The sequence below is a fragment of the Cavia porcellus genome, unplaced genomic scaffold (assembly GCF_034190915.1).
Source record: "Cavia porcellus strain 051 isolate PalLab524CR breed Dunkin Hartley unplaced genomic scaffold, mCavPor4.1 scaffold_82, whole genome shotgun sequence".
Taxonomy (NCBI): Eukaryota; Metazoa; Chordata; class Mammalia; order Rodentia; family Caviidae; genus Cavia; species Cavia porcellus.
Genome location: NW_026947565.1, coordinates 945150 through 950310, shown reverse-complemented (window position 1 = coordinate 950310; position 5161 = coordinate 945150).

Below are 5161 nucleotides of genomic sequence, written 5' to 3'. Positions count from 1 at the left end.
ACTATCCAGCTTCCTCGGGGTTCACATGTCTGCAATCGCTATTTCAAGGAGTTCTGCAGCCATTCCAGCATAACCCTGAACACTAAACATGAGATACTAGCTCAATACCAAACCAACATAATATTAGATAGCTTATCATCAGCAGGTTTTCCCAGAATTCAAATGTAACATGGTGAAATGGAAACCCTTAGAAACGGGATGCAATTGCCCCTTTCCCTAAAAATCCCAGGTATTTTCTCATGGCATGGAATATTTAGACTCCACAACTCATGTAGTGAACCCAGGGACCTGGACCAAGTGTGTCTAGTTTTCTGTTGTCCTCTTTTTGGAAACAGCATCTTATGTAGTTGTTGAAAGAGGCCTTGAGATAAATTCGTAGCCCAAGATGGAGTGGAACTCCCAAGGATCCATCCACCTCAGCCCCCAGATGGCTGGGATTATAGGCATGAGCCACCATGCCAACCATGTGCACAGAGATTCTTACATAATTTGTGAAATCCCACTACTGGTCTATAGGTAGCTTCTGTGCTTCAGGCTTTAGGAATATGCCTCTCTTTGTTTTGGCTCCCCTTGTTCAGGTGTCCATTTCTATTGTGATAAGCTCCAAGGCCCGAGGCAAGGGGGTGGCTGCCCTTCCTCTGGTGTGTCCTTGGATCATTACTGCCCAGGTGAACAGGGTTCAAATATATTGGACCCTGTGTATTTGAAAAGGAAATGAGTAAAGATTCATGAGTTAATGTGGACATGCCAGGGAACTGAGGGGCCATGATAGAGACAAAACTTCAGGCCATGGGCTGAAGGCTGAGGCTTCTGTACCTCTAGCTTCTTGAATAGTGTTTACATGGGCCTGCTGAGCAATTGTGTACTCTCAAAAGGTATTTCATGGGTTTTGTTTTAATTTATTTTGTTTTTTGCTTTGGTTTTTTACATGAAAGGAACAGTACCGTGGTTTGAAGAAGCTGGAGTGTCTTACCTAAGAGAAATTTGAAAAAAGGGACAATTCAGCAGCCAAGAATTTCTCTAATGCCCTTGGCGTTTTTAAAAAAGTGACATAAAGTTGAGCGTGTCATGTCCATGTCACTTTACCAAAGATTTTACCTCCTATTTGATAGGAATTACTGTTTCTTTGAAAGGTCAACCTGCACTGAAATAAAGATAATCCCTCCTTTCCTCATTCTTCTTGAAACCATATCCTTTGTTAGTTATATTTTCTTACGCAGCAACACTTGGACATGACTACAGCAAGAGTTTCCCTTTGGTGGAATTTCCATGGAGACACATGAAGTAATACTGCACAACTTCAAGTGAAGTGCACTGTCCCTTGACAATGGCAAGTCTGGCCAAACCTCTAGTAACTGAAAATCTTAGAAAGTCTGAAAGTGAGTGAATGAAAATGGGCCTCTCCACATTTGGACAGGGCCTCTCCTGAAGCACACATTTGTGGAAAAAGTAATTATGAGAGACGAATGAACTCCCAAAACGGAATGGAAATTTTCTGGTTTAGGCCTGGAACGCTATGGCCTGGAGCCCTGTGGTTCTAACTGGATGAGCAAAGTGTGAGCAGAGATCAAAATAAAACACACACCATTTAGGGAACTCGATACTTAACCAGGTGTGCAGAGTAGTGGCAAACTGTACTTGTGTCAATTTGCTCAAATCCTGTCTTCACAAGAAAGTAAATTCCAGCACGACCAGTGACTAGAGGAGGACACATTGCAAAGGACTTGTAAAAAGTCCAACACTGAATTTAGCCCAACACTGAATTTAGATGAAAAGTGGCAGAGTCTGTTAGTCTTTCAAGTTTTAATAGGAGAAACTTACAACATGTAATAGCTGTTACATGAATACCTTCAGAGCTTTTGGAGAGGTCTGAATCACTATGAGTGAGGGCTTCCCTGACTCACAAAGTTAAAAATAGTAAAACAAACAATTTGAAAAATAAATCAACCAATAAAATACAAACACTAAGTCCAAAGGGTTTCACTGGTTTTAAAACCACTTATGGAATGCACAACTATTGAACAGGCTTACTCTGCATTCTGCTTTACTCAGGCCCGGTACATGAGCAAGTGTGAAACCAAAATTCAAAATGTTATGTGAAGTGACCATTTCATTGGTGAAACCATGACCCAATAGACATTTTCTCTTTTGAAACTTCCTACATTATCCATATATGTTCTCAAAGGGAAGGAATACACAGGATTTAGGCTGATTTTTTTTCAGTATTTTGTGTTCCACCAGATTTATTTGAAGATCTCCTGTCCTGCATCCACTGCCCAATGCAGAAGGCCACACATAGGACAACCAATATGAGGACTTCACTTCTACAGCCTGATTAAATCATCATGAGAATATACTTTTCCTTTCATCATCAAAGATTTTTACATCAGATTAAGCAGCTCTCTTGCTTTCCCATGTTTTTCCCTGGTTTTTGTACCTTGAAATGGGTGTGCACTCTTCTCAGTCTTGATCTCCGTCTTCCCCAATAGTTCCAAACATATTCATCTGGGAAACATGTAAAGATCTTATTCGGGGCTTGTTTCATTGTTGTCAAATATCTGCCCTTGAAATTCAACTTCCACCACTGTCTCTCATATCCAAAGCTATGGGCTTGCAGAGGATTTCTGCTGAGAAATTTCACCGAAAGCTCTTATACTGCAGGTGAATGATGCCAGCAAGTCTTGACTGAATAGCTTAGGGAACAGCACTCAGCCAAATGACAGACATGACAAGGGAAAAGGGTATGCTCAAGGATAGGACATGGCAGAGATCATCTGCCAGGCCCTGGCATATTTCATATCCCATTGAAAGTACATCCATTTGTAGATTGGCAAGCATTTCCATCCACAAATTCTGAGCAGTGAAGCCTTCAGAGAGAATATTGTGGCATACCAGGCCAAGAATATTCATCCTATTTAAATCTTGCCCTACAAGGTCCTCTGTGCCACTGAGGTCTCCATGGCAACGCCCAGCATTGTGACTCAGGTCTCCTACTGCACACTTGTATCCTAGAGCCTAAACTCCAGCTCACAATGGTGCTCTGCTAATCACAGCCCAGTGTGGTTGCCAGGCCACCACAAGCTTGTGGATTTCTGTGAACTGTTTCAGCCCAACTCTGCAGCTTTCCACCTCATACAACCAAAGCCATTCCAATCATGCAGTGTTTGATTAGCCTCTCTATGTTGCCTCAGAATGTTTTTTACAGTTGTAGTGATCAAGAAAATTTGACATATTTTGAGAAGTGGAGGGAAGTAATTGGAAAACCTTTCGGTATGTCTGAGGTCTATGGGGTCCAAACTTGACTACCCCAGTATTTTAAATTTTCACGCCTAGTGCCTAAAATCCACCTCACAGTGATATTCAGCCAATCTCAGCCCGGTGTGGTTGCCTGGCAACCACAAGCCTGTGGATTTCTGTGAACAGTTTCAGCCCAACTCTGCAGCTCTCCACCTCATACAACCACAGCCATTCCAATCATGCAGTATTTGATTAACCTCTCTAAGTTGCCCCCAAAATTTCTTTGAAGTTGTGGTGATCAAGCAAATTTGACATATTTTGACAAGTGGAGGGAAGTAATAGGCTCTGTCTTTAGCTCTGTTTGTGGTACATGGGGTCCTAACTTGACTATCCCAGTCTATTCAATTTTCAAACTTAGAAAGCCAAATGTTTCGGGGCAGGAAAGAAAATGCCACAATGATTTCGGTTCTGCCGAGTTTCTGGTGGCTTGGGAAGCAAACCTGCAAACCATACATGCAATCTCTGCTGGATTACTGCCACCATGGTAGTATCAGTTAGCATTAAAAGCCAGCAACCAGAAGATGAGTCCCCAAATCAAAGTGAATCCTTGCAGTGCATGAATATTTGGAGTGCCTGCTTCAACTATCCAGCTTCCTCGGGGTTCACATGTCTGCAATCGCTATTTCAAGGAGTTCTGCAGCCATTCCAGCATAACCCTGAACACTAAACATGAGATACTAGCTCAATACCAAACCAACATAATATTAGATAGCTTATCATCAGCAGGTTTTCCCAGAATTCAAATGTAACATGGTGAAATGGAAACCCTTAGAAACGGGATGCAATTGCCCCTTTCCCTAAAAATCCCAGGTATTTTCTCATGGCATGGAATATTTAGACTCCACAACTCATGTAGTGAACCCAGGGACCTGGACCAAGTGTGTCTAGTTTTCTGTTGTCCTCTTTTTGGAAACAGCATCTTATGTAGTTGTTGAAAGAGGCCTTGAGATAAATTCGTAGCCCAAGATGGAGTGGAACTCCCAAGGATCCATCCACCTCAGCCCCCAGATGGCTGGGATTATAGGCATGAGCCACCATGCCAAGCATGTGCACAGAGATTCTTACATAATTTGGTAAATCCCACTACTGGTCTATAGGTAGCTTCTGTGCTTCAGGCTTTAGGAATATGCCTCTCTTTGTTTTGGCTCCCCTTGTTCAGGTGTCCATTTCTATTGTGATAAGCTCCAAGGCCCGAGGCAAGGGGGTGGCTGCACTTCCTCTGGTGTGTCCTTGGATCATTACTGCCCAGGTGAACAGGGTTCAAATATATTGGACCCTGTGTATTTGAAAAGGAAATGAGTAAAGATTCATGAGTTAATGTGGACATGCCAGGGAACTGAGGGGCCATGATAGAGACAAAACTTCAGGCCATGGGCTGAAGGCTGAGGCTTCTGTACCTCTAGCTTCTTGAATAGTGTTTACATGGGCCTGCTGAGCAATTGTGTACTCTCAAAAGGTATTTCATGGGTTTTGTTTTAATTTATTTTGTTTTTTGCTTTGGTTTTTTACATGAAAGGAACAGTACCGTGGTTTGAAGAAGCTGGAGTGTCTTACCTAAGAGAAATTTGAAAAAAGGGACAATTCAGCAGCCAAGAATTTCTCTAATGCCCTTGGCGTTTTCAAAAAAGTGACATAAAGTTGAGCGTGTCATGTCCATGTCTCTTTACCAAAGATTTTACCTCCTATTTGATAGGAATTACTGTTTCTTTGAAAGTTCAACCTGCACTGAAATAAAGATAATCCCTCCTTTCCTCATTCTGCTTGAAACCACATCCTTTGTTAGTTATATTTTGTTACGCAGCAACACTTGGACATGACTACAGCAAGAGTTTCCCTTTGGTGGAATTTCCATGGAGACACATGA